This window comes from Zeugodacus cucurbitae, chromosome 5 (genome assembly GCF_028554725.1).
Source record: "Zeugodacus cucurbitae isolate PBARC_wt_2022May chromosome 5, idZeuCucr1.2, whole genome shotgun sequence".
NCBI classification, from domain to species: domain Eukaryota; kingdom Metazoa; phylum Arthropoda; class Insecta; order Diptera; family Tephritidae; genus Zeugodacus; species Zeugodacus cucurbitae.
In genome coordinates, this window is record NC_071670.1 from 50,554,901 (window position 1) to 50,575,095 (window position 20,195).

General features: G+C 32.8%; 1 long non-coding RNA gene across 1 annotated transcript; it reads right to left on the reverse strand.

Annotated features, from left to right (window-relative positions):
* Positions 1-1,716: 1,716 nt before the first annotated feature.
* On the reverse strand, positions 1,717-4,942 carry LOC128922267 (uncharacterized). The gene is made up of 3 exons (XR_008471491.1): positions 4,757-4,942; positions 2,197-2,414; positions 1,717-2,116 (listed from the first exon to the last, which is right to left on the reverse strand). It is a non-coding gene; the product is annotated as an uncharacterized LOC128922267 (long non-coding RNA).
* Positions 4,943-20,195: the final 15,253 nt, after the last annotated feature.

Genomic DNA, 20,195 nt, shown 5'->3' on the forward strand with positions numbered 1-20,195 from the left:
TTTTCCCGAAAATATAGAAAAAAATTCTTGAGACCGCCATTTTCTTAATTTTTGAAGAAAAGAAAACTAAAAAGCTTCGATCAGGACCAGGATAATCAATTTATAAAACTAATTTTTTTTATCCAATTGATCTTAGATGAATCTCCAAGGACTTATGATTGTCACCGCAAGGACCCCTCTTTTGGGAACTGGGTCAACACAAACAACTATAACTTTGCAAATTATAAATATTTTCTTTTTCAAATTTTTTTGACTTCTCGTCAAAACATAGTGTAATAATAACATATTTTAACTTTTGTAAAATAACATGATTTCATAGCAAAAAAAATACTAAACATTTTTTTTCGTGTCTCTGACTATCTCTGTCTCTGACTACTCCTAACCCCTTAAAAATGTTTAAGACATGCATCTGAAAGCACCTCGCTAGATTTTTCTAATTTTTCGAAATATTAAAAAGATTGCGTTCTCTAAGGATATAACAGTTAATAATTTTTTAACTTTACTTAACCAAACCTTCAATGGAGGACCAGGAAAAATAGTTAATTTGTCGATTTGTCATAACAGTATATTTTTATACTCAGATCTGCCTACCCGTTCCGTGATACTCATTGCGATGTATAATTTAAGAGATGAGAGTATAAAAACTAAAAAAAAATATTTTTATATATTTAAAATATTCCCAAAGGTTAAACTCTGACATATACAATGAATTTTTATAGAAGGAAATTTATAATAATGAATTGGAATGTTTTTAGTTCCAACCGGGGTCTCAACATTGTCAGTAAAGCATATAATTTTAACTTAAAAATTGGTTTTTGATTTGAATCTTATTAATAAATATTAATTATTATTTGAATTTTATTAAAAACAATTATTTGGATTTTATTAAAAGAAAGAACTAATTTTTATTTAAATTAAAAAATTTAATTTTATTAAAAAAACTAATTTTTATCTGAATTTTATAAAAAATATTAAATTTTATTGAAAAATAGTTCACTATATAGAGCACAATCAACCAAGCAAGAAAGCAACTAGGAACTAAAACCTAGACAGTTTAGACTATTTCATACCAGAACCTCAGTGATATCTGTTCTACAAATAAAATTCTTTTTGTATGTTTGGAAACGCTCCTACCTATCATTTATCAAAAAAAAAAAAAAATCCCTAAATAACTCCCATTACCCATTTCGTCGTACAAATTAATAAAAATTTAAGCCAGCTTACGCTGATATTACTTTTCATCCTGCGCTCTATCTGCAACATCTATGTACACTAACAATATATACTGAAGAATTTACCTAGCAATATGTATCTATACATGTCCTTAATGAAATTTATGAGCGGTAAGTGTTAAGTTGCATGAACGTGAAAATCTGTTTGAGCGCGCTGCTTGACAGGCAATTTGTCGAATCAAACTGTCAACTGCTTAGTATGACAATATTTCCACTTTTTTACTGCTGGCGTTCATGCAATTTCACACTTTTTCACACCCAGAACAGATGAAGTAATCTACCGTGTTGTTGTTGTGTAAGCAAAATACTCGCCCCCATAAGCCAATACACATTCATCATTTATGTGTTGGCCATAAATTACAAGAAAAATGTAATTAAAATGGCATTAATGCATATTTGTGAAATTTCAACTACTCAGCGAATAAATGCAAAATAAAGCACACACATACCTACATATATACAGAGACATACATGAATAGTTTATTTGTACGGGTTTGATATTATGTAATTTAAAATTTTAATTAATGTAGCAATTAAAATGAAATTTTATAAATTTCATTAAACAATAAATCGTGCACCTGGCCGGTTATGTAAATAAACGCTGCAACACTCATTACCGCATGCAATGGGCTATTAATTTACTGAAGATTGTGAAAATACATAAGCATATGTAGGTATGTATAACATGAATTATTGAAAGTTTAAATGTTGACAGTGTAAAGATGCCATCAATTATGCTTTTAAATATTATATAAATATATCTCTTTAAATTGATTAAGTGTTGTTTGCTATTTGTTCTTAAATTAACACATACCTTATCGTTAATGAGCAGCTTAAGTCATTTGAGGAGATACAGCAACAATTCGAAAATATTCAAGTTTGATCTAAAAATAAAAAAAAAAAAAAATAATAAATTATAACAAAATTATGAATTCCACAAATACTAAATTACTAGGTTACTTACATACGTTACAAGTGTATGTAACCATGAAGAATAATATAACATCATATGTCCAAGAAATTGATTATAGGTTATATGATATGTATATCCAACCTTTATATAGCATAAAACACAAATGGGCTCAATTAACCTTGAGTCAAATCGAAAAATCGTTGACAAGTCCAACGAAGTGCGATGAGATTGCCATAAAATGTTTCCAGTTGGTGTTTCAATTTGTTCGACTATTAATTATATTAACCAAATAGATAGAGCATAACAAATATAATATAATTCAATTATAAACATATGTACATATACATATACAGATTTTTATTAAATTAAACAGAGACATATGTCAAACCCTGCAAAGTTATATAATCTTTATAATCTTTCCTAATAATTTTATTTCTATATTCTCGTACTCTGACTAAGTTAGATATAATTTTCCAAAAATAATAAATAATGCTATTGAAATGTGATCCAAATTATATAGACAACTTATAACGTTCATATGAATAAATAAAAAATGTCTGTCCGCTTATGACTATGCAATATCGTTAGTACCACCATCTCACCGTTGCTTCACGTATACCTCGAACTGAATTGAAATGAATCGAAACAATTAATTTCGCGAATTTCTAGCTAAGACTAAATTTTTACTATATAATTCATATTTCTTATCACTTGAAACATAAATCCATACTTTAAGTAGAAATCGATAAAAATATATTTACAAACACAAATGCATATTTAATAATGACAGCAATAGAAAGTAAAACCTGAAAAAAAAAATTATTAAAAAAATTAAAATTAAATTTAAAAATAAAATAAAAATTGTCTCACCCTGCTTCTCACATTAGTTGAGTTACTAGTTTCACAAAATAACTCATTCTCTCTCTCTCATCGCTCACTCACTTCATATAGCAACTACTAGTTCTTAAGCAGCGAACACCGTACTCGCTTTTACGCTATGCAAATTTTTCACAATTCTTGCTGCATTTTGTTCTAATGCTGCACCGAAAAACCGCCATCTTGAATGGGTGCTTTAAAATTTGCATATGAATCATCACGAATTTACGAACATTTCTAAACTTTACACGATCGGAATTTTTATCGGAATACAACATATACTAATGCGCACATTTCACACAATTTTACCACTTTATTTTAAAAACATCTTATAGTAGTACAAATTCTAACCGATCAAAACTTTACGCGAACATTACTGAACCGGACGACTGCTCTCACGCGAATGCGGAAACTGGATGACCGTTCACGGATATAAAGATAAATATTCATCTAAAATGTTGTAAATAGTGGAACAGAACTGCTCGTAAAATAATATATTAGCGCTTAAAAGTATGCTATGATTATTAACAAGTTGTGAAATCGAAGTTTGCTTACGTTCTCGTACCACACGTTACTTAAAAATGCATACGTTCTTTGACCGAAATTTCACACATCATATCAGAGAACGTAAATATTTTTTATTTAATATACGTTCTTTGATCATATTGACTAACATTTCTGTTGCATACTTTTTGGAGAAACTATTAGATATATGTTTAATACGTGCAAGATTCGGTAGACTCTCCAAATGTAAAGGAAATTTCCAATTCTCCAATTATACAACGTAGAATTTTTTTAAAACTTATTTGTGTTAACTTAAGTCATGAACAATTAATATTAGATTTAAAATTTACTTCTAGTGGTGTTACTTTACTTGTTAATTCCAAATAATCCATAATAATAATTTTATAAAAATTAATTAATGCGAATATTTTGTTTCTGCATTCTTCATTCTTTTATATATGAGTACATCACGCACTGAAATGGCTGCTGCGCAGTCGAGATGGCTGAGCTTCGCTACGAAAGTGCACGACGCAGGTGGTAATGTCAAACTAAATGCTAGGCAAAGAGTAACGAGTGGCTCTCGGTTTCGCGTATCGTTGCGTTGACTGCAAATCATGTATGTACATAAACATATGTATGACGAGAGAAGTTGAGTTGTTTTTCTTTTGCTGCTTTACAATCAATTGACTGGGTGAATCAATGACTTACAAAAAATAATATTAATTTTTTATAAAAGGATTTAAATTGAATTAAAAAAAATATTATAATAGGAAAGATGTGTTGAATATAAATTTTACAATTATTATCTTAAATAGTAAACAATAACTAGAAGCTTTAATAAACAACAAAATTCAATATTCTCAATATCAATTTTATAAAGAAATATATATAAAAAATTAGCTTTAAGATATTCGCCTCTATATTGTAATATTCATACAAACATATGTATACATGTATATTCTTCTCATGTAAAATAGCACTAAACATTCGGTAAATGTCCTTCCATTCTTATTATAGCTTTTAAAATTGTTACTTTTCAAATTTAACTGGCCTTCTTGATAATAGAATTAAGAATCGTTACAAATATTTAACGATCGAAATAAAATTCAAATGTTTAAAAATATTTACATATGATTACAAAATTATAAACACACATATACATATACATATACAATATTTCATATACAGAAAGAGTAAAAATTACACAAAATTAAAATAAAACTTCACTCACCACGCTCTTAATAATACTTGAGTTACTAGTTTCTTAAACTAACTAGTCCGCTCTCTTCGCTCAATAAATGCAAACGGCAACGAATTGTCTAAGCAGCATCGCACTCGCTACTTTCTTGCTGCAAAAGTGTTCGCAAATTCATGCTGCAACATGCAGCAGCTTTGTACCGGCACATCGGTATGTATTGTGAACCTGTAAAAGCAATTAGCACATTTATGTAAATTATTTAACAAACAAATCTCACTGTATTTTATTAAAAACTATATATACATATGCATTATTTAATTATTAAAACACTTTAGATATTAACACACCATCACTACAAAATTGTCAATAAACAACTTTAATTAACGCGGACACAACTTATCCGAACGAGTGCTCACACTGAACTGAGGATATTGGATGACCGTTGACGGATATAAAGGCAAAAGTGCAACATGGAATTTGGAAGGCATTCCCGAGTCAAAGAACAACAAAAAGTATGTTAAAATTGATCTTGTAGAATGTAAGAGCAAAGCTCTCTCATCTTTTATTTTTACGTTCTCCACACAAATATCCCTACTCACTAATTTACTAGCTGCATGATGCCCAACCAAACTATTGGAGGTGTTTCCAACTGGTAGACTTCCAAATTGAGTATTTAAAATCCTTTTTCCCCACTTTTATAACGAGTAATCTCATTTTCCAATATTCGCTGTAGTTAGAGTGCTGATCGCTTTGATTAAGTGTTACATATATTTATGAGAACAAACATAGATAAAGAGAATAACAATTAGTAAACATGTATGTAAGAATGTTCATTGTAATTGCTCAATGCTTACTTCATTCCAGCTGAACTAGACGCCGCGCAGGCTGCATGCCGGGCAATGGTACGAAAGCGCACGACGCAGGTGGAAATGTGAAATATTGAAAGCTAGTAAAAGAGTAACGAGTAGCTCTCTCTTTGTTTTCTGATTGGGAATAAAGTTTGTATGTATGTATATATGAAGGAATGCACGAAAGAAAACCAATTGTATTTGTATGTGCTTTGTATTTATGAATATAACAGGGTGATTCAGATAAATACCCTAATTATTGTTATTATTATAAGAGTTATTAAATTAAACTTAATATAAAGAATATCGATTAATTATTGTCAAAAATTAGTAATTTTTAATAGTAGCAAATCTAATCTTCATACAAATATTATAACGTTTTTCAAATCTCTTTTTTATTTTATATTGAAAGTAGCGAAACGTCAGACGTTCCCCTCCATGATATTTCAAGTTATTAAGATAGCAAAAAAAGTATGAATTGAATGCCTAATATTTAATAAATAATTTAATATTCTTTATTTTAAAATAACATCAATTTTTCTAATAACCATTTCTTGCAATCAATAAATCTTGTGTAATTTTTTTATCTTAATGCGAATTGCTGAACAATAAATTTGACCTCAGCATCATCTTTTGGGAGAAACTGGAATTAATATAGACTTGGATAATAAATCTGTTGAATCCAATATAAAACATATCTCAAACGAAAACAATGTATGTATCATTTGGGCAGTTTTTAATTAACGCATGGGAATATTTGATAGAACATTATTCAAAACTACTTACTTCAATTTCAATACAAATATGCCAAGTTTTAATTATTTTTTGAATTTGACCGCAGAACCATCTGATGGGACAAACTAGAATTAAAATAGAATATGTTTGAAAATTCTATACAGAGTTAGTGTCTCAATCTATGGGAGCCCATATACATATAACATCTAAATTAATTTATAAATTGAAAAAATTATTAAAAATAGTATTTACATCTCACCAAATTTTAAATCAAAACCATTCTCGAATTCACCTGAAGGCACGTAAAAATGTCATTCAAATCGGTCCAGCCTCTATAAACTTTAATTACAACAAAAATGATTTCTTCCAGTTGCGGTCAAGATTGTTTACATATTGTTTACATTACATATCTTAATAAAATTTAGCAGGAATATTCTGTCAAGTCCATTTCTGTTTAATGCCAAAATTATGTGAAACAAATTTACTCAATATTAGTGATGATAGATTAAACAATTGACTTTTTGCCAATATAACATATAATATCCATACATTTAATATATGAGAAATTATATTTTCATTGAGAGAATACATATATTATTTTAAGATAAAAACGTAAATTGTTGTCAGAGCTTGATTAAAATTCCCAACCATTTGATGACAAGAGTGTAAAATATTCGGTTATACCCGAGGTTAGCACTTCCTTACTTTTCCGAATTTGAGTGATAATAATACACTCGTTTCTGCAATAGCATTTTTGCAATTGTCCGTGCTCAAGAGTAACGAGTGTATCGCTCGTTGGTTTGTCGTTGTTGCGCTTGCAGTGTTCTTATAATAATATAGGTAAGTTGAGTGCTTCTGTTTTATTCAAATAAAATACAAACTAATACAAGATATCTTGACACATATTATATGGAGATAAAAGATCGGTACAAATATTGCTTAACTAAGAAATTTTATAAAAATGAATGTGAGATAGCAAAGTATTTATGTAAAATTTAAATTTATTTTACAAATATAACTCAAAAGATGCAATCCACAAATACTACATTTCTCCGAGAACGTAAAAAATACAGATCGCATACATTTACCGTTTTTACGTTATTACATATACGATCTGCTGTGAAATTTCCCACTACATAATCCACATTATCTATATTGCATAGTTTTCGGTGTTACCGTTGGAAACTGATGTTAAGAAGAAACTAACGGGATATTCCCAAACTGTAAAAGGAATTTCCTTTTCCCCTACATACATATGTTATAACGAGTTGCGTGTTTCGCCAGTATCATTTTTGCAGTCGTCCGGTTAAGTTGTGTTCGCGTTAATTTGTGTTATTGATAGTTTAACTCTAAATATATAAAGTAGTGCATTTATGTAATTTGTTATATACAAAATATGTGCTACTTCAGGTGAGTTTTGCCATTTGTGCATATGTTTATATAGTATTTTCTAATTTGATTAAAGTGTGCTTATTTCTTTTTAGACATTCATAGATGACTCGCAGTAGCGCTGACAAGATGGCTGCGCATCGGAGCGAATGTGTACGACGCAGGTGGAATCGCTAACTAATCGAAGAGTAACGAGTGATTTTCTCCTTCGGTACAACGTTGCAGCTAATTGAATAGTTTGAGTGCAAGTGAAGGTGAGTTGATTTCTCTTCTTATTTACATGTTTGCATATTTTTTAGTGACAGGATGACTCAGTTATTTTTAAAATAAGAAAGAAAAATAAGTTTATATTTAAATAAGCAAAATTATACTATTTTAAACAATTTCGTGATCAAAAAATTTTAACAGAAAAAAATTACGGTAAATTTAATTTTTTTTAACATTTCCATGAATAAAAAATTGTAATTATTGTTAAATTACTATTTTCTATAAATTTTGAACTACGAAGTTTTTTGTAAAATAAACATAATATTAATTATAAATTAATTATATCTATATATATATATATATATTTCTATGAAGTGCACATCTACATCATATAAGTGCAATTTATTCTTGTTTTTTATCATAAGTACTGTACATAAATTACTTAACCCTTCTGCTATGTTAGGAAAAAATTACACATATAGTATTTTGGGTCAATTTGACCCAATTTTGAATTTGACTTATAAAAACTCCACTAATAACACTATTACAAACAGCTGAATATTTGTTCGAATTTTTTGTATGATGACAGAAGAAGCATCGCTGTCGTTTTTTTGTGGATTCATATATATATAAGCATAGAGCTGTGCAAAATATACTCGATTTCCGATAACTAGCTTTCTTTGTCGGCGTTTTTGATCGAGTGATGTAATAATAAACGGCAAAATGTTTCAAAATACTAGGTGACCCAACAACGTAATAAGTGTAATGAAATTAAATTTGGCATCCTCCAGCAACATAAAAAACAGATATTATTTTAATTTTCATATTTATCTATTCCTTTTACTGCAGTTAACAAATAGAAGAAGAATCAATACAATACGACTAGACTAACACGCGAATTTCGACGAGTTTTACTGATAATTGGGTCAAATTAGCCCAAACATAGCAAAAGGGTTAAAGAGATGTATAAGTTACGAGAATTTATGGAATCCATTTGGCATTACTGTCCTTGGACGAAGTTCGCTTCGCATATGTAGTCCCGACTATCGGGGAAAGATAATTGTAAATATAAATAGATCTTTTCCGATAGAAATTAAGTCTTCAATCGACTCATTGTTTCTACCGGGCACTGAGGGAAAAGTAAGAAATGCATTTACAGAATATATTTGTTAAAGATGCTGAACAAGCAATGGTATCTGTTAGTGCTCTCTGAGCAACTGCATTATTACCTCTTTTTTGGGCATTTCGCTGGAAATATTCAAATATTTTTCTGAAACGATGAACGTAGTAAGCTTATGGTATTAATTATATAATATTGTAGGCTATTAACGAAACTAATTTATTTCCACTTGCAAGAAGTATGTAAGCGCCTGAGACTCGACAATTTCTGGCAGATAGTGGCTCGTTTTATAAAAATATTAAAATACAGATATATACTTAATTGAAATTCCTTAACTTTCCAAGAAAAAAGGGAATTATCACTTTATTTTCGCAATCAGCGCAAACCATAAGAGTATCATTATATTTTCCACTCCAAACACAAAACCGTTGTATGAAATTGAGCTACGGATGTGTAAATAAATTTCAGAAAAGCAAACAAAGTGCGGACGCGCATTAACGGTAGTGGAAAGAAAAGCCTCAGTGACGTCAAGGAACACCAACAACATTTTTATTCTAAAAAAAATAAGAACTTGACGTAGTCTTCGTGGTTAGTTGAAGGGCGCTGCCTGTCAACGCTAACTGAAAGTGAAGCAAAAAATGAAGAAGTTAGCGCAAGTGGACAAAAGGCTCGAGAATTTGTGAGTGGCTGCCTAACAGCGAGACAGTAATTGATTTATGATAATGCTAATAATAAAAGTAGTCGAGTAAATGGCGCAACACTGGAGTACTGGCTAGTTGCAGATGTAGCGGTAAAGACGCGAGTTTTCAGAAGAAAGATGAAACAAAACAAGAGAGGAAGTGTGTTCCATAAGTAGAAAGGGAAGCTGAAATAGGCATTATGCCTGCCACAACTTTAGATAAAAGAAATGGAAAATAATTTAATTCTACATTAAATTTGAAGCCATCTACCTATATTTCCGAAGTTTGTTGCTTAATGTTATTATTTGGTGCACTTTTGTTTGTCTGTCGTCAAACTTTTTCATTGCCTTTCATAAAACCCCCATTCAGCGTTGTTTTATTTATAACTTTTATGCTTGAAATTTATTGAGCTGCAATTCTTGTGGTCTTCTGTTATCATTATACAGTTAAAGATTTACTTTTCAACAATTTATTTTTTTACGTCACTCTTTCGGTGCGCTTAGCTCTTGTTGGTGTTAATGTTGTTCTTTCCACTTTTGTTTGAGTTCAGCTTAGAGTTTGGACGTTTTCTATTTTCTTTTAGTCACATAAAACAGTTTGGACAGGTGATTTGGTGCTAAAAATAGACTCCGTAACTTTTAAAAATATTTTTTTAGGGTGGTTTGTTGGTTGATCATCCCTAAAATTCGGCTTTTGGACCGTCTTATCAGCATTGGTGGCGCACTTGTTGACGGCATTAACGAATTTTAAACAAATTTGACGGGAAAAAGAAATGAAATTTGTTGAATGATATGGTAGAAAGTAACTTAGTTGATGGCAGCCAACAGCTAGCAAAAAATTGAATATTAGCCAGATTTCCATGCGATCCAACCACAGAACAAACGAAAATTGAACTAAAAATTTTCATGGATGAATTTATTTATGTAATTTTACAATAAGAATTTGTTAATTCATGCATTCTTCAATAAATACATAACATCTTCAAAGTCTGAATCCCCCTTTAGACTAAAAAATCAGTATACAACGGTTTTCCCTCGAATGAAAAATAACCATTTCATATCCTACTGCATGCTCTTACACTTTCATTTTAATTCAACTTCCTGTTAATTTGACGCCTTCCTCTACCTTTTTGCATTCTTCTTTTACCTAAATATAAATATTTCAATGTATCGTCCTTTTCTTCTTTATTGCCACTTTTCCGTTTTTTTTTTCACTTCCGCCATTTCAACATTTCCGCCGCTCGAATGTTTCATTGAGTATCTGTGCCTTTGTTTGTTAGCCTGTTTTGTTATTGTTGTGAATATTGCTACCGTTGGCTCGTTTTTCCGTCCGTTCACTTTTTGATGTTTGGTAATTAGACGAAAATCAGGCATCATTAATCATGTTTTCGCCGTTATTTCGCTGCGAGAATTGAGGAAGCAAAGTGGGTGAAAAAAAATTGTACAGAAAAATAGGCATCATTAAGTAAACATTTAAAGGCTGATGCTACTTTTTGGCTTCAGTACGCTACTGATTGGTGGGTCATACATTTGGTAGGTTACTGCAGGTGGATGAAGGAATAACACGGTTTATAAGTGTAACAATAATGTAAGCTATTTATTTGGTATGGTGCTAATACATCAAAAAAGACAAAAATTAGATTTATTATTTCGACCTTTTATTAATTCTTATTGCTCTAATGTTTCCCACGAAACAATTTTTAATGTAATATTGGATCCCTCATCATTAAATTATCTTAAAATGAATTTAATAACATGACCCGAAAAGTTGTATGATATTATACGTATTGTAGAGGTCATTCTACTCATAACCTCTCAACAATACTATAAAGATTTACACGATTATATTTTGAAAACATTTCCGTACAACTTTTAGGAATTTTTGTTGGCTATAAATTCGGGTCCGCTCATTTATATCCGATTGATATAATATTATAGGAACACAGAAGTATGACGAATTGCTAATCTGGAGCTTTGCATGTATTAGAAATATGTTTATTAAATACACATATAGCCATCGCTTAACAGTGGCGGCCATGGAACTTTGAGTCGTATTTTTATAAAACTTTTGCCAAAGTTAAGCTATAAAGCGTCAAGAGCTGTTCTCTTTCATTTCATTTCAATAAGTTATCAATAAAATATTTTATTCATATAAAAGTACATTCGATGCCTTTTTTATGGAACGCTGAACTCAATTTTCGACGGTTTTCAAGCATAAATCGGCCGATACAGCTGCAATTTCACGTTCGATATTCGTACGTAGTTCATCAACTGTCGCTGGCTTGTTGGCATAGACCATAGCCTCACAGGAAATAGTCTAACGGCGTCAAATCGCACGACCGAGGCGGCCAATTGACTGGGAGATAAACGTTCACCAAAGTTGGTTTTAAACAAATCGATTGTGACATTCGCTGTGTGGCTTGTGGCGCCGTCCCGTTGGAACCACGTATCGTCCAAGTCCATATTATCCAATTCAGGCCAAAATCATTCGGTTATCATGGAGCGGTATCGATTCCCATTCACAGTAACGTGCCAGTCTAGATCATCACTGAAGAAGTACGGCCCAATGACGCCGCCGTATCATAGACCGCACCAAACCGTAATTCGGAATGCAAAGGTGACGTTGCCGTAATTAAATCTCTTATCATGAGCACGAAGTGAGCAGTGAGGAAAGTTCCTGACTGTCATTCACTTGGGAGTTGACAGGAACGATTCTTTTGCATGTGGCTCAAGAAGCTCAGACAGGATTTCGGTCCATGGATAGTTGTTCGTAAATTCTGTGGCACTCTTTCATCGAGTTTATCTTTGTATCCAGGCTTATTTAAGGCAATATGCGTATTTATGAAATCTTGAGCTCCTGGAAAATCAAAACAGTGAGTTATTGGACCAAACATTTTTTTTTTGGGGGATAGAGTCATAAGTAAAAAACCGTATTATCTAACGGATATAATCTCTATTTTCCTCTTAATTTAATGGTATATAAAATTTTTACGCTCAAGCTTATATGAAAGATGCTACGATGGAACGTAGTAACGGGAAAAATAAAAAATTGTACATATCGAAAAATACTCGACAGCTTATTGCATCGAACTTCAAATACAAATATTTCGATCTTAGAGGCCAACTTCGAAAATTGGATATTACAGTTTTTTTTTTACTTATGACTCAATCTCCCGTAACAAAATAGTTTGACCCAATACCCAACCGATTGTTTTATAGTGTTATTAGTCAGGACATCGCAAAGCTGTCTGAGAAGTTGCTCTAGTAAGCTATCATATAGCGTAATTCTATTGAAATTATACAACAAGATATATTAGGTTGACAAATATCTCCTTTCCGATTTTTGCTCCTTATTTAATGCTTTATAAAAAATGTTACAGTGATCGGATTTTGTTCAAATATGCGCCGTTTCGTTCGATAAGCTGTTTCCATCTATACGGCAACTTCATAATACCTCCATCGTAGAAGCTCCTCCTTATTTGCGAAGAACTCGGACAGCCACTTTTCACAACCCTCTTTTGTGTTCAACTTTACACCATCAAGGGCGTTCGCCATGAACGGAAACAGGTGGAAATCAAATGGCGCTGTGTCCGGGCTATATGGAGGATGCGATAAAACCTCCCATCTGAGCTCCCGTAACTTCTGACGAGTCATCAACGAAGTGTGTGGTCTGGCGTTGTCCTGGTAGAACACTACACCCTTCCTGTTGGCCAATTCTGGACGCTTCTGGTCGATCGCCTGCTTCAAGCGGTCCAGTTGTTCGCAGTAGATGGTAGAATTAAGCGGCTGGCCATTGTGGAAAATTCCCTTTTAATTCCACCAAACATACAGCAAAACCTTCCTGTCCGTCAATCCCGGTTCAAAGATGTAAAGTATTGCCAGATACGAGCTCTGTAGCGCTTTATACATAGCCGCGGAATCTAAAAGACTAAAATGCGGGAGGGAGATATTTGCCAACCTAATATATGTAGATTACTAAAGCCATCTATTAGATAGACCTTTTTATCGTCCATGTAGGATATATTGTATTCCAGTCGGTATTAGTTGGTATCAGGTTTTTAGTTTGGCCAAAAACAATCTCTTCAAAATAATCTATAAATGCTTTAGTAGTGCCTCCGGTATGTTAATCCCATAAATGTTAATCTCATAAATCGGAGCTAAAAGCTCACTAAATAACTGTCAAGTTGCAAACGTCAAAATATTATTATAACATTATATCCTCTCTCACACACACAAACAACCACAAATCAACCTGCAAATGTTTGTGTTTCACATATTTCCTAATTTGCTATGCCATTGGTAACAGACACAACAATCAGCAATGCAGCAGCTGCCAACCGTACACAAACATTTATTCACTTTGTCACACACACACACAGACACATACACACATTAACAGCGCCACACTTGCATTTGATGAATTTATGAACGTGTGCAAATTATGATTTGATTAAATACATGGACTTACCTATGTTTAGTTGTTGTTATAGAATCGGATGCTGGATATTGTTGTTGTGATGTGTGATTTTATTATGCATATGTATTTGTTGTTTTTGTACTGAGAGCTGTTGATGAAGGATGGATGCAGGTGTTTGTTGTTGTTATTGTTGTAAATACAGAGCTGCTGGCAATAAACACATTGGTATGCATAGAATAGTACTACAACAGCTTGTAGGTGTAAGAGCGGATATCGTCTTCTCCGTCAATCCGTCGTCTACAACAATGCATGTGGCATGTGTTGCATAAGTTTATATACACTCCACAGCAGTTATACAATGCGAAGCAATGAATTATTGCCAACAGGCCACCCGCTAGACAATTAGTAGTCTACAAGTACACGTTGTGTTGTAAGCGTTTATTATTATTGTTGTTGTTGTGCGGAAATTAAAGCAATTGAACCATAACAAAATCGCCACATACATTAAGTTAACTGCCAACCGCACAGGTTGCAACGCACACACACGATTATATGCACCTGCAACATGCATGTATACTTGCCACATGCAACTTGCCACTTGCCACTTGCGGAATGTGTGCGTAGCTTGTGACTTTCATGTTGTTTGCTGCAACGGCTTTTGTTTGTTGCCATTGTTGCTGGCGCTCGTCTCTCGTTATTGCCGTTATGGCCACTGGCTGTCGGCTGTTCATAATAAATGCCCCCGTCCAGTAGGTGTGTTATACAATTGTCATATAAATTTGCAGCCAATTTGAATGAGTGATGAATAACCGGATGTGCATATGTGTTTGCCAGCTGGAGCCCAAAATGTACATACATACATATGTACTTGCTAATATGCATTTAAGCGATAAAATCGCTTGCGAATTGGTGCGAACTGCTGCGCCCCATGTTGGGACATATGAGTGTGTGAGCTTTGCTTCTTGTACGCATAAAGTTTATTCCATTTATTGTTATCAGTATATTCATACATGTTTGGATGTGTTATGAACATGGTGAGAATTACTAGTGAAATGAAGGAAAAAAATCTTTAGTTTCTTGAAAATTTATTAAAATTGAAAAATTGAAATATTTTTATCAAATTATATTTAAACTTAAAAAAATATATGTGGCAACTCTTCGCAAAAAAACAACTTTTAGAATTCTTCAATTTTTTCGTGTAAAATGTTTGAAACATTCTATTATTTTATTTATTTTATCAACTAAATTAAATTAAACATTGTAAACAGCTGGTAACTCTTTAAAAACATTTTTAACTGTAGTATTTTTCATAATTAGGTGGTTTCCAAATTTTTATTTTTTCTTACCCATTTTAGTATTTAGAATTCTTAAACAGGTGGCAACAGTCATACAGTTTTTTCATTGAAAGAAATGTCCTCAGTTCGTTCGTTATATTGTAGAGCTTCTTTATATTAATACTTTGTTTAACTTTAAATTTTCAAACAAGTGGCATCATAATAACTCGATTATTACACCGAACAATTCAAAAACACATGCACCCAGGCCCAGGCTGGGTTATTTTACAAAAATATCTGAGGCAATATCTCAGCAGGTATCGGTTGATACATTCGGATTAGATTAGTAAAAAAACTTGATCTCACGAAACCTTACAAATGTAAATAAGTCTGACCTCAGGTGGCCCCTCAAATGGAGAGAAATTTTACTCCTGTTACCTTTCAAAATGTAAGCAAACCTGACCCCAAGTGACCTCTTTAAGTATCAACAAACTTGAACCTATGTGATCCTCCAAATTATAAACTTATTTTATTGCTATACCCGAAGAAACTTCGAGGAAAATACTTGTCTTTTAACAAGACACAACATCAACAGTTTTGCATGTCCTGAGTTAATTTATTTTGATATTTACCCATAAGGGGAAATACCTTTAATGACACATTTTTCAGAGTGATTACTTATATAAATTATATCACTTAACACTTCAAAATATAAACCGACCTGACTTTATGTGTTACCTCAAAATTGAAATAAACCGACCTCGCGTAAACCAAACAAACTTATACCAACTTGATCTCATCTGATTTCCCAAATAGTAAACAGAATGGAAAACCAATCGTTCCCCACTTGATCTCACAAAATGTAAACAAATCTAACCTTAATGTACTACTCAAAATATACCAAAAAATTGAAACATTCCGGGCCATATGTGAACCTTTAAAATATAAACCAACGTGACACGTGATCCCCGAAAAGATATATAAACCTGACCTCTTTTGTGACTTCACTAACTGACAACACATGACACTTAAATGTATAAATAAATCTGAGTACATTTGACTGCTCAAAATATAAAGAAATTGGACCACGCCATAATATAAATACAAACCTGACTGACATGGAAAAAACATCACTTCATGATATGGGCGTCAAAAGATACATTGGTTCACGCGAACCAACTAAAACGTACACAAACCTGACTCCATCTAATATCCCAAATTGTAAACAATCCTAATCTCAACAAGTAAGGAAAGGCTAAGTTCGGATGCAACCGAACATTTTATACTCTCGCAATTCATTTAGAGATTTACCTATATTTTCGGTGAAAAATTGCCCTTAGGCACTGAGTTCTTCATGTTTGATATCAGGGGCCTTGAAAAGTCATGGTTCGATTTTGACAATTTTTCCATAAGTGATGTCACAGCTCAAATACAGTATTTGTGTAAAGTTTTATTTCGGTATCTTTATCGGTTCCTTATGTATACATTATAAAGTGAACAAGGATTCAAAATTGAGTTATATGGGAAGTAGACGTAGTTGTGAATTCCATATTCCATATTCCACCAGTGTCATCAGGGTGTCAAGGAAATATTATATACCAAATTTCATTGAAATCTGTCGAGTAGTTCTTGAGATATGGTTTTTGACCCATAAGTGGGCGAGCCACGCCCATTTTCCATTTTGTTTGTTTGGTGTTTCTGACGTTTCTCGTTAGTGAGTTGGCGCACTTTAAGTAATTTTCAACCTAACCTTTGTATGGGAGGTGAGCGTGGTTATTATCCGATTTCTTTAATTTTTGGACTGTATAAGGAAACGGCTAAAAGAAACGACTGCAGAAAGTTTGGTTTATATAGCTTTATTGGTTTGCAAGATATGTACAAAAAATCTATTTGGAGGCGGGGTCACGCCCAGTTTTCCAAAAAAAAATTACATTCAAATGTGCCCCTCCCTAATGCGATCGTATGTTCCAAATGTATGTGTTTTTGGTTATCGCCATTTTGTGGGCGTGCCAGTGGTCCGATTCCGCACATCTTCGAATTTAACCTTCTTATGGTGCCAAGGAACACGTGTTCCAAGTTTCATTAAGATATCTCAATTTTTACTCAAGTTACAGCTTGCACGGACGGACATACATCCGGATTTGAACTTTACTCGTCACCCTGATCACTTTGGTATATATAACCCCATATCTAACTCGTTTAGTTTTAGGATTTACAAACAACCGTTATGTGGACAAAACTATAATACTCCCTTAGCAACTTTTGTTGCGAGAGTATAAAAAGTAAACTAAACAGTCCTCACGTGATATCACAAAATATAAACAAATTTAACGTTAACGTAGCCGGAATAGAATAAATTTAGACACCAAGTGACTTTTTAAAGTATAATCCTCCCTGACTTCACGTCGCCACTGAAATGTTTGCAAGCGTGCTACTCAAGAAAAGGTATGCAAACCTAACCCAATCTGACATCTGAAATTGGAAACCTTTAATTTACCTCACTTGACCTCACAAAATATAAAAAGATCTGATCTCACCTAACTTCTCAAAATGCCAATAAACTTAATGTTAGTTCACTTCTCAAAATATGAAAAAAATTGTGTTTGATATGAACCGAAATTTATTTGAAAAACCTGATACAACATTTATACAAAACTTAAATTATTCTGACTTCACCTGATCCCCTAAACATACTTCATTTCACTTGACAATTATGTATATAAACAAAAATGTCATGTAAACCCTAAATATAAAAAAAAATAATTACTTCAATTGAGAACATAAAATTTTAGCAAAGCAGACCCCTCCAACATCCATAAAAACCTGGCACCATATGAACCCTAAAAATCTAACAAACTTAATCTTTCATGACCTCGGCCAAAATTTAAACAAAACCCTGTCAAAGGTCAATGACCTCTTTTTATTTACATTTTTGTTTAGTTACCTAAATTTTATGATTTAATGTAATGTGAGAACTGTTTATGTAAGGTTTACTTACCTTTAGAGAAGTCACGTGAGATGAAATTTGCCTAAATGTGATAGCTTTACGTGTGTTTGTATTTTGAGCGTTCAATTGAGATCAGGTTTCTTTCAAATTTGAAGAGTCCGGGGAACTCAGGTTTACTTATTTTCGTTGGGTTCCATGGGGTCAGGTTTGTTTAAATTGCATAGTTTCACCTGAAAGTTATGTTTATTAGCTTGAGTGGTCAAGTGATTTCCGATTTGTTTACAAATTGAGATAATGTCGGTTAACTTTTTAAGGAGTATGTTAGTTATTTAGGAGTTATATTAAGTCAAGTTAGGATTTGCGGGAAGTATACAGATTTTCGCGAGCGTATATTTGCTTAATTCAAAAAGTAGATAAATCAACGTAGAACCTGTGAGAAGGGCCTCTCGAACTACAATACATACTGGATGGAGACGAAGTAATAGAATAAATCGGATTGTTTCGATAATCGTGTCTTTTGTTCTTTTGTAAACAAAATATTTTTTGACACTTTTTGGAACTTTTAAAAGAGGAAACCTTCATAGGTCACCTTGTGCACACATCCAGAGATAAGACCTTTTTACATAATCTCGGATTATTGCTTTCTTATTAGCTTCCACTAGAAGATTTGTAGTTCCGACCTTAATTTATCAAAGGATTTGTCAAAAAAGTGCAAACAGCAAATGCAGTTAGAAGAGAATTGCTAATTGAAAAATTAATAAACGATTTACTCGTGCAACGCGCAAAAGTAAATAAATTTACAGCTTAGTGACCTTTTAGTATATAAAATGCAAAAAAAAAACAAAATTTCCTAGGCGTGAAAAATATCAACGAAGAAATTAATTATGGTCTCTGCAAGAAAACGCACCGAAAGCAAAGCGAATGCAAATAAAATGCAAAATAAGCAAAATGCAAAAACGAAATTAAATAATTAACGCGAGGAAAAAAATCGCAAGCAAAAACGCTTAGCACTTTGAACTAGCGGCAGCAGCAAAGCGAGTAAATAAAAAGTAACGGTAATAATTATGCGCGCAAATCCGATTAAACGCACATTAAGCGCGCAAATAGTGGCAAAAGCGACAGCGACAGCGTTGCCAATGCAAATACGCAAATACCGTTGTTGGGCCACGCGCGATTTTCGCAATTGTTTGCTGAGCGCAGCGGAAAGCAAGAAAGAAGCGAAGAAGAGCTGACGCTCATACGCGCCCACAATAAATAAGCAGGCCAAAATGGCGTATGCGCAACGCAATTATTCACTTTTAATTTCAAAACTCATTAAAGCCAGCAAAAGCGGCTGAAAAAAATTTGAAGAAGAAAAATTAAAAAAAAAAAAAATTGGAAAAAATTCTGAAAAAAAATTAAAAAAAGCGCAAAAAAGTTAAAATTGCTGAAATAAAATTAATACGAAGCGACACGCGTTCAAGCGCTCACGCGTTTCTATGTGTATATGCGTGCGAAGATAATTCCTTTCGCCTTTCCACCGCTTCTTCGCTGTGTGAAAATATATTAGCTGACAGAATGCTGGACCGCCATTTTTGAAGTTGTGCGCAAAAATGCAAATGTGCGCAAAACGCTGCAACGCGCGCTGTTAATTGCGCTAAATTAGCTCGGAAGCCAACATTCTTGCACACTTTCAACACTCGCAGAAGCGCTGGAGCGCCAATATGCGCGTGTGCTCCTCATAAATTTCTAAGCCAATATAAAGTGTTTGCTGTTGGTCATGGCCGCGCGTCGCTTCCCTCATAATACCCATCCTGGCTGCCTCATAATACGCCCGCCTCGGTTCTTCTAATAGTCGTCCTCGCAAGCAATTCGGT